We start from the raw sequence: 11,084 nt of genomic DNA on the forward strand, positions 1-11,084 counted from the left end.
TAACATATAGCTCAAGTCCAGAGAAACAGAAAATAAATAAAACAAACAAGACAAAAAACCCCAACATTTCAATAATTATTTTAAATATAAATGGTCTAAATATACCAGGTGAAAAGAGCAAGAAGGGCAAGATAGATACGGCAATGAGGCCTAGGCTCCAGTGGCGCTGCGGGTGTCGGAGGGAGGTAGTGCTTTGCACTCCTTGAGACTGCATCTCAGGGATGATGGCGGAGGGAGATCATCGCAGCACCAACCTGCTGGCTGCAGAGACTGCAAATCTGGAACAGCAGCTACAAGGATGGGGAGACATGATGCTGATGGCTGGTAAAATTCTCCCATGGGAAAGAGCCTGGTTTCCCCCTGCCATCATGGGTGTGGTTTCTTTGGTGTTTCTGATTATCTATTATTTGGATCCATCTGTTCTCTCTGGTGTTTCCTGTTTTGTGATGTATTTGTGCTTGGCTGACTACCTTGTTCCCATTCTAGCCCCTAGAATTATTGTCTCCAATAAATGGACCACTGAACAACAGCAAGGATTCCATGAAATTTGCAGCAATCTAGTGGAGACTCGACACAGAGCTGTGGCTGGTAGAAACGCCTCTTTACATTAAAGGAAGAAAAGTCAGGGGCTGGGGAGATAGCTCAGCTGGTAGAGTGCTTGCCTTGCAAGCACAAGACCCCTGAGTTTGATCCCCAGTACCGCAAAAAAAAAAAAAAAAAAAAAAAAAAAAACTAATATGTACTTCATGACCATGATCATTTCTCTTGCTGCGGTTGCCTGGATTGGACGGCAAGTCCTCAACCTATTTCTCACCTACCTGATAGTGACTTTCTGACTGTTGCTTCCTGGACTAAACCAACGTGGAATCATTTCAAAGTACATTGGAATGGCCAAAAGGGAGATAAACAAACTTCTCAAACAAAAAGAAAAGAAGAATGAATAATACATCTGCTTTATTCCTTGTTAATGGAGCAAGCATTACCCCTGGGAACACTTCCTACTATGCTGTTTGGATACTAAAATGTTACAGAAGTAGCTCTTGCTCTGCCTCACTCTTGCCAGGTAAGGCTTTGTGCATAGTGTCTTTGAGTCAGGTGTAGCTGGGTAAATTTTCATCAATTGGCCTTAAATGGACAACTCATTAATGAGGATGGCTTGTCTTGATTTTTCTCAACCAGGGATAATTGAATTTTTACTTCGACAACTTCCTTTAAAATAACAGTGGTGAATTTTACTTTTTAGTGAAATTAATAGTGTTGACATTTGTTTTAGCTAGGTGAAAGGTAGTAATCTGTGGCTATAAGAAGCTGTATCTACTGTCTGCTTCACAGTTTGCTTAAAAAAACTGTCTGGCTTCATGAGTATAGAGACCAAGTTTACTACTTCTGAGGAAGAGACCAATTAATTAAGATTTGTTCTTTGTCCTGTTTTTTTGTTTGTTTGTTTCTTTGTTTTTCACCATGGGAGAAGAATCCCCATGGAATAAAATATAGCTAATTCCATGCCCTAGTTTATATAGGTTTCTCCCTTGTGCAAAACTTAAGCCATTTCTATGAAACATGGATTCTTTGTTCCACAGGGAATCTGACAGGCTTAGAGCTGCTGTTCCCTGCACCACTTCAAGTTAGTAAACCTTTCAGTCTTTTTAACAGCAGACTCCCAAAAGATTGTACTTAGGATTCTTAGCATACTTAGCATTTCATGTTTTCAACTGACTTAAAGTCCATAGTAGATTAACACTTGTGTTCCATACCTTTACTCCATGACTAGCTAAACAAAGACAAAAGTCTTCTTGTGTTTAGTCAAAATTCATTACAGTAGAGAAGAAAGTAATACACTAATTTTTTTTTTTTTTTTTTTTTTTTTTTTTTTTTTGCAGTGCTGGGGATCAAAACCAGGGCCTTGTGCTTACAAGGCAAGCACTCTACTGACTGCGCTATCTCCCCCGCCCCTCTACTAATTTTTAAGACCAGAGAAAGCCTTCAAGGGTAAACATCAAATTTCCATTCTTTGGTTGTGGCCATTACTTGGTCCCCTTTGGTTTGGCATTGAAGATAGGGACTGCACTGATGACTTTTTTCCTTCAATATTTCTTTGAAAAATTCCAGGGCTTTGGTGAGAGCAGACACGTAGTGATAGCTCGCCTCTGGTCTACATAGATTTGTGACTCTTTGGAAAGCTTGTCAGTCTTTCCTCCTCAGTAGTTAGAAATTTAGAGTAGTTGAAATCTGTAGGAATAAAGCTTTGAGGGACAAAAATGTGACATGTTTGGAAACAATTCTTAAACCGATTAATTAGCCATAATGTAGTTTTGTGAATTTATTGCACTGACACTGGAAAACCTGTACCTTGTGGTGTATCTTTTCCTAATTAAGTGTTGTGTTCTCCCTTCAATATTGCTATAAACAGTGGCACCCAGTATGATATGTTTGATTCTTTTTCTAATGACAACTACCTTAATTTTACATGTGTTTCCTCATTGTAAATAAGCCAGTTTCCTATCTGGATTTTTTTCTTTGTGAATACATGTTTACTAATTAACTACTTCAGCAGTTTTAATCCTGTATTATTTCTCCTACTTTGTTTTGTGTAAAAGGGGAAAAATAAAAAAAAAAAAATTTTTAAAGCTAAATGAGGCCAAACTCTATATGGTCTACATAAAACTGACTTCACCATTAACAAAAGGTAGAATCAAAGTCAAGAAAGAGAAAGTAAATTAGGAAAAATTAATTTTTAAAAATAGAAACAGATTATATAATATCTCCATTATATGTTTCCCTTATTTTCTGAATTCTAAATATTAGAGTGCCAATGACCAAATACCCAGACTTATTTTATAAATATAGTGATTCCCTGGACATCCTCAGTCACATACCTTCAATATTTTCTATATGCTAAGAATGCCCAAATGTATATCATGTTCTCTGATCAGTCTTCAATCCCCTGTTTTCTACATCTCAAAGGGGATATCTCTTGGAGTATTAAAAATGTACTGAGTATCCTAATGTTTAAGATGAGAAATTTTCTCAGATTGTAATTGTCCTATTAATTCAGTTAAATATGTCTTGAAAAAACTACACGATATTTCTTAGTTGGCCAAAAAATAAATTTCTAGCAATATCATCTTATTTGCATTAAAAAATATATTCTATAAGAATTACTTCACTTCATTTTTATCAAAACATTTTACTCATACTATGTCCTCAAGCAAAGCAAAATTAGGAATATGATATTCTACCTTTGCACTGAGGTGGCTCTGTCCAGGTTCCATTTAGTCACATCACTTCTACTTCCCCAAATATTTCAAAAGGTTTGATACATTCATAACGTACTCTCTCACCAGATGGATAACTACACATCTGGTTTGATAATGTATTAGCATTTTCCACTCTGGGTGGATTCACACAGGAAATATCTGAATAGAAAGAAAAGAAAGTATCTCCACCTAGCGTTCATTTTGAGTAACCAATCAATCAATAAGATTCCAAATACATTTTAAGCAGGATTGAAAATAGATACTTTGACATGCAGAACTTTTCTGATTCCAATGAATTCACATGGAATATGAATATGAAAAAAATAGCAATTTTTTTTGGATCAGAGCTAACCTTTCATACCCTTAAATCTCTTCCCTATCCTTCACTAGAACACTGATAGACATTTTAACTCCTTGAAAGCCACTGAGAATGAAAGTTCCTGGACATTTCCCCTTGGGTTGAGTAGAACAAATATTACAAGTTCTATAAGTGCAACATGAATTTTTTAAAATGAAAAAAAAAATAAGAGTAAAGAGATTATATGGCATCAATGTTTGGTATACAATTATCTTGTTCCTTAATTATCATTTTAGTTCCTAAATAAAAACAAAGAGGCATTTCCTTAGAGACTAAGTCAAGAATTAAGAACACAGTTGGAAGAATAATCTGTTTATTCTTAAAACACAGTTAAAAGATGAAGATGTTATGTTCAACGATAAAGCACCAATAAAAACAAAAATTAATACTTAAGTAAAACTTTAAAAAAGGATAAATTTTTAAAAAATTAGAGACATGGGAAAATAACAGAAAAATATACCTATAATTATAGAAACATGGCTTTTATAACTTGTTTATAAATGCTTTCTGATACTATGATGAACAATGTGTAATTCCTCAGAGTTTTAGGTGCATGGATAGTAATAACAGACTATTGCAATGGTTCCAAACTGAGGTGTAATGAAATCCTTTGGAGAACTTCATAAATATTTTTTAAGATTACACCTCAAGATTATTTTTTCCAGTATGTCTAAAATGAGCTCAGGAATTTCTATTTGGATTCATAAAATATTTGTTCAAAAATGTTGATGCTGCTTGTTCAGGGAACACATTTTGAGAACCACAGGGCTATGTGATTAACTATAGCATATTCAATTCCAACCTTTCATTTTTAAACTTAAGCCTACTTTGTCTTGCCCTAAAAATTAACCTATGCTCATTTTGAAGGATGCTATGAAAATATTAATACTTCCTAAAAGTCTAATAAATAAATTTACAATGCCATCAAAGTACCTTTGCACATCAGTTTTCTTATTCATTTTGCCATTAATACATGTCACAGTATTGGACCCATCCAATTGGTAAAATGTTGGGCATTTGTAAGCCACTTGATCTCCTGATTTATATGACTCCTTCCTCAGTCCTATGAGTGTGGCACCATCAAAGTTGGGTAAATTAAAACAATCTGTTCCTGAGAGAAAAAAATATGTATTTGTTCAGTAAATCTTAAAAAATGTAATATCTAATAGTAATATTCTAAAATAATACTTAGCAACCTATAGAACCAATGAATACCACATAATATACTATTTAAAACTTGACAAAATATGATCAAATTTGACATCAATTGAATTGTTCTAAATTTATCAAAAGCATAAGACAGGAATGACACTTGAAGAAACACTAGTAGTTCTAATATTTAAGGCTAGATTTTCACATTCAAATAATTTTTTGCCCCCAGATGCCACATGTATTATATATTTCTACTTTTGGTTTCTGAAAATGTGAATTACTTACAATATTTATTCCAAACCTTTAGAAAGTATGTATTTTAGTAAGATTACTGATGAATTAAGGTAGATTACATAATGATGAGATTGATGAGTAAGGGTCCTTTTCTCCAGAAACAAAGATAAGAAATCTGAAAATTTACATCAGAGGACACAAATGATTACACAAAATTATGTGAAAAGGAAGTAATTTGCCTCATAGTGTCAATTTTTTTAATTACTAGGCTATAATTCTCTACCAGACTCAAGAAATTTCAGGTACCTTGTAAAATTCTAGAATTACACCTTACTTTCTTATTTGTATCACTTATACTTTGAATTAGGGAATCTGACACATGTATTATAAAATTAAAACACTATACTTATGCATTCTGGTGGGTAGGACCATTTTCCTCCTAAACATTTTATAAATGCAGGTCCATCAATTCCAAAACCTTCTGAACAATTGTAAGTAACTTCTTTTCCATATGGGTAACTATCTAACTCATGAGACACAACACCATTTAAAATGGAAGATGGAGATTCACAAGGAAGTCCTAAAAAATAAATAATGAAAGAATGAATCCAAGATTTGCTAACTCAGAAAGAAAATTTTATATGTCAATTTATTATGTCAATGTTGATGTATCACAGTTTTTGAAAAGAAATAATAATAACAGAGAAGCTACTATGAAGTCACAGAGAATGTGCACAAGTCTTCCTAAGTTCACCTTTCTCATGTCTGTCCAACTCTCAAACTGAAAACAGGAGCAATAAATTGCAATAAAAAATGGCAAAGTTTCTCTAACCAACCATGAGTGACAAATGGAAACACCCAAAATTAATAACATTAAATAAATTACCAAGTATTATGAGGCATCAGAAGAAACACTGTAAGAAAAGCATTTTTAAAATATTTAAAAACTTGGTTGCAAAGGAAACTCTAGAACTTAAATGAATTTAAATGCACTACCCATTACATTTTTTTCAAAAGAAATGCCAAAGTAAAAAGTGACTCCATAATGAATCAATAAAATGAACAAAAATAAGATTCATTCAATATTGCCAAAGTATTTTAATGGTAAAATACATGAATAATTAAATAATATGATAATCTCTAATGTATTCCTCCCCTGACTTTGACTACATCGTATGCTTTTTCATTTTTTGTACTCTCAATTATTTAATTATGTGTAATCTCAGATCAGAATTCAACCTTTCATATAGTCCTCACATACACACTGAGGTGGAGAACTCCATTTGCCCTTATGCTATGTTATCCCATCTTCCTCAGAGGTTGTAAAACCATCTTCACAAATATAATTCAATTTAGTGCCATATGGATTTATTCTGGATTCATTTATTTCTTTCCATTCTTCTGAAAATCTAGATGGACTAATGGTTCCATGGTCTATACCAAGTGGTTGAGAACATGGAAGATTTTCTATATGAAAAATAGAAATCAAAGTGTCAAACAGAAATAAAACATTTAAATTAAAACTAAAATCAAATACTGTTGAGTTATGTCACCACGATATCTAAGCTATCGTCTTCTCAAATATCTCCCTTGATTTGTGTCTATTTTATTATATGAAAAATAGTCATAAAGAGAAATTTTACCTGCTATTTACATAATATCACAACGTGTTGTCCAATTTTGATAACAGAAATGAAATATGGTGACTGATTTATGTACCTGAATCAAATCTTACAGTTTCAGGATAGAGTGTGATAGACAGAGAAAAAGGTCTTCATCTTTTTCATTTACATAAAAGAACAGGGGATTACTAACTTCAATTGAAAGAATGTTGTAAAGCAAGTTGCACACTACTGACCAACACAGCGTGGTATTGACTGCCATCTTCCATTTTTGCACACAATTTCTTCTGCTCCCTGAATCAGATAATTTTCTTTGCAAAGAACAGATACTTTTTCTCCATCCAGATAGTTCACTGTGGTTGTCATGTCTTCAGCACTGGGAATCTGAGGTGGAGGTGGGCAGGAATCTCTTTCCACTTGTAGGAAATATTAAAATTAGATTTCTTGAATACAAATAATAATTCAAATATATTTAAGATATATTTCAAAAATAGAAAATTCAATAGCCCAGTATCATAAATGATGATGTAATTATGTTGCATGTTTACATATGTTATACTTTTCAATTCATATAGTAGTTTATTATTACCTTTTTTTTGGCTCCTCCTTATTGTTTTCCCATTCTTTTTCAGCAAACTTCCTTATTTACAAGAAACTTATATATGTAATCTTTAGATAAACTTAGTTGAATGATACACTTTAAATAACAAATATTAAATAAAGTATGCAATGAATTTCTTTTTAAAATATGCATGAACAAATATATTGCGACTGGATTAAGACCCTTCTGAAATAATCTACCAACAGAAGCTGATTACCCAGAGGAAAAATTTGCAGATAGTTATCAATGTGGTATTGCCTTTAGATTGTTAAATATGTTTACAAATGATTTACAGTGTGCCTCTGGTTTCACTCTCCCATCCAAAAAGAAAAAATCAGCCATTGTGCCATGATGTTTTTACACTCTAAAATGCCGAGCTCTTAATATGGTAATTAATCTTTTCAGTTGATAATAAAATATAATTATCACATATTAACCACCTAATTTTTACATCATTTTCAATTTTAAAATTATTTAAGTCTATCTGGTATTCACAAAAAAGTTTGTTCAGAAAGAGTTTTCAGGAAGAATTTCTGAAACATTAAAAAGCATTCTACTTGAACATCCCAAAGTCTTCATAAAAGACTCCTCTTACTTAATATTTCATGTTCATTTCTTTCTTTCAGATGCATGTGTAATATCAGAACAAATCTTGGAAAGACACAACATAAGCTTCAAGTGGAAAGACGAGCAAAAACTTTATTCTATGTCAGGAGATTCGGTTGAATTTAGATGTAAATATGGATATTGTCCATTAGCAAATCAACTATTTCGTACAAAGTGTATTGATGGTCACATGGAATTTCCTCGTTGCTCAAAAAAAGATAGGTACCATTATTAATATCATTAGAACATACACTTAAATTCAGAATTTTTATTATTTAATCTAGTTTTAATTTTATTTTTAAGTATTGTTTAACTCATTTTTATTCATAAATCAGAATTTGTGTTGATATGTGCTGACGTATTTAGAATCTCAGAGACCACAGGCCCACATCTTAAAAGCATTGCATTCAAATTTGGCAAACTTGTTGCATCCTGTTCATAAAACATCTATGGCAAGAAATTAAATGCAATTACTTCCAGGTTTGTCTGTATCCATCATTCTCCAAACTCTAAAAGTTTTCTACATAACTTTTGAGGTTCTCTGAGACTTTGTTTCACAGTGCATGGAAAGATACACTCTCCATCTTCAAAATTATGTAATTCAGAAACATGTAAAAACCAAATAAGTCATGCCTTATGTTAGTAAAAAAATATAAGCAATTATTGATTATTACTTATCAGTCAATAAACAAATGTAAAAAAGATGACATCTGAGCTTCCAAAATACATGAATGTAGTACATTTAAAAATGTAAACAAATCACAAAGAGAAATACAAGTTTAATTGGATATGTAACTATCATAACTGTAACTGTATAACTATGGAAAAAAGGATTGGCAGAAAATGCCATTCAATCAGTGAAAACTACATTTGTGTTTATAGAAAGAGGATTAAGTTGTAATTCCTTTAAAGAGACAATCCCTAAGTTATAGTGGTTTAACTTGTGATTTTTTTTTGCACTGTAGTATGAAAGTGATATGTATTGAGTAGAGAAACTGAATTTAATCTTTTTCTAAGGCTAGAAATACATAGTATACTACTTTTATGTTAATGTTTAAAAATAGTTAACAGCATCCAATTGGGCTTGTGATCAACAAAGTAAGCAGTCAATATCTACAGAGTACTGTTCTGCTAAGCTATGATATAGGACAGGTTGGGGATATTAAATACATGTTCAACTAAAAATAATTTCAATTTATCAAGAGTTAATCAGGAGGTAAACCCACTATATGTTGAAGAGTATCAGAATTTATCTATATTGTAAAAATTTCAATCTTTAATATAATCAGTTTTGAACCTTAAGAATAAGATATTTTAAGATAATGATGTTGGAGGGTTTTCAAGATGGCGGACTAGAGGGCGGCTGCATTTCACGTTGCTCCAGGATGCAAGATTCAAAAGAGGAGATAGTGAGAGACTTGGGACCAACTCAAAGCCGCCAGGTGAGTCTCTCCCATTGGGGAGGAGTCCCGGATGGGTCGGTGGCCCCGGAAGGCAGGGAACTTTGTGAAGTAGAGTTGCTCGGCGAGACGCCCCTCCCCCCACAGGAGCGGTAAACACAGACAACTGGTATCATCATAGAGGAGGTGGCTCAGCACAGCGCTTGGACTCGGAGCAACCACTGGGGCTCTGGGCGGCTGCCTGAGGAGGAGCAGCTTAGCGAGCTGTTTGGACTCAGAACAATCGCTTCTGAACACCGGGAGGTTGCCCAGAGGAAGAGGAGGAGCGCGGTGGGTCGCTTGACCTAGGAGTGACTGCATCAGAGCCACAGGCAGTGGCCAGAGGAGGAGCTGCGTGGCGAGCTGTTTGAACTCAGAAGGACTGCTCCAGAACACTGGTGGCCTGCCTGGAGGAGGAGAGCGGTGGGTCGCTTGGTCTAGGAGTGACTGCATCAGAGCTACAGGCAGTTGCCAGAGGAAGAGGTGAGTGGTGAGTTTATTGGATTAAAGCAACCACTCCTGAACACCGGTGGCCTGCCTGGAGGAGGAGCACGGTGGGTCACTTGGTCTCAGAGCCACCGCTCCTGAACACACAGGGGGCTACCCCGAGGAGGAGGAGGAGGAACAGGGCGGGTCACTTGGACTTGGAGTGACTGCCTAGGGCTACGCGCAGTTGGTGGGAGGAGGAGATGCAAAGTGAGTTGCTTGGACCCCTAGTGACTGCGTCGGAAACCGGGCGGCTCTCTGGAGGAGGAGGTGTGTGGTGGGTCTCTGGGTCTTGGAGCTATTGTATGGGGCTCCAGGTGGCGGCTCAGAGGAGGGGCCACATAGCCAGGCGATAAGGTGCAGAGCAGGGTCCCAGGAGCTAGGTGGCTTCTCGCTGGAAGAGCTGCACAGAGACACGCCTAGGGGCAAAGCGAAGTTTCCAGGACTACGGGTAGATTCTCTGGGAGAAGCACCCTAAGGAGACTCGCCTGCAAAGGGTGAGGCTCCCAGGCCCAGGAGGTAGGTCCAGGCCCCTGGGAACATTGCAGAGGAAGACAGCCCAGCCCAGGTGGTAGTTGTAGATTGAGGGGAACCTCTAGGAGGGGAACTGACCAGCGAGACGTCCTCACCGAGTGAGTCTTCCCTGCCGGGGGAGATTTTCCCATAGGGACGGTAAAACTAGAGACACAGGCACAAACAGGCCTTGCCTCAGCCCGCAGTCTACTTCCCCATTGGATGACCATTGGTCAACACGTGGAGGCACCTCTGCCCACTATCAGGGAATATACCCCACCTGAGGGTCACCACCCCTAGAGAGGCATTTTCTTCATGGAGCTCCGCATTATGAACTTCCTCCAAGACTTCAGGCTACTGAAGGATAAGAGGGGATATACTAGCAATCTTCAGGGACATTATAAGCTGATAGAGGAAATCTGCAATATTTTAATGACCCACTGATTCCTGAACAATATGAGAAAACAAGGGAAGAAAATGCTCCAAACAAATCTAGATGTTGCATCAATAAAATCCAACAACAGATTGGCAGAAGAAATGACAGAAAGGGAGAACAGAATGTACATAATTAAAATGATCAGAGAAGCAAACGATGAGATGAAAGAGCAAATGCAGGCATTGAATGATCGCACCAATCGACAGTTAACAGAGCAAATTCAGGAAGCAAAAGATCATTTCAATAAAGTTAGAGATATTGAAAAAAAACCAAACAGGAATCCTTGAAATGAAGGAAACAATAAACCAAATTAAGAACTCCATAGAAAGCACAACCAATAGGATAGAACACCTGGAAGACAGAACTTCAGATATTGAAGA

General features: G+C 35.8%; 2 pseudogenes; one reads left to right on the top strand and one right to left on the bottom strand.

Annotated features, from left to right (window-relative positions):
• The first annotated feature begins 221 nt into the window (after window positions 1-221).
• On the top strand, window positions 222-944 carry LOC124962148 (ADP-ribosylation factor-like protein 6-interacting protein 1; annotated as a pseudogene).
• Window positions 945-5,393: 4,449 nt separating this feature from the next.
• Window positions 5,394-6,989, bottom strand: LOC124961430 (complement factor H-like; annotated as a pseudogene).
• Between the last annotated feature and the right edge of the window lie 4,095 nt (window positions 6,990-11,084).

The sequence above is a fragment of the Sciurus carolinensis genome, chromosome 12 (assembly GCF_902686445.1).
Source record: "Sciurus carolinensis chromosome 12, mSciCar1.2, whole genome shotgun sequence".
Lineage (NCBI taxonomy): Eukaryota > Metazoa > Chordata > Mammalia > Rodentia > Sciuridae > Sciurus > Sciurus carolinensis.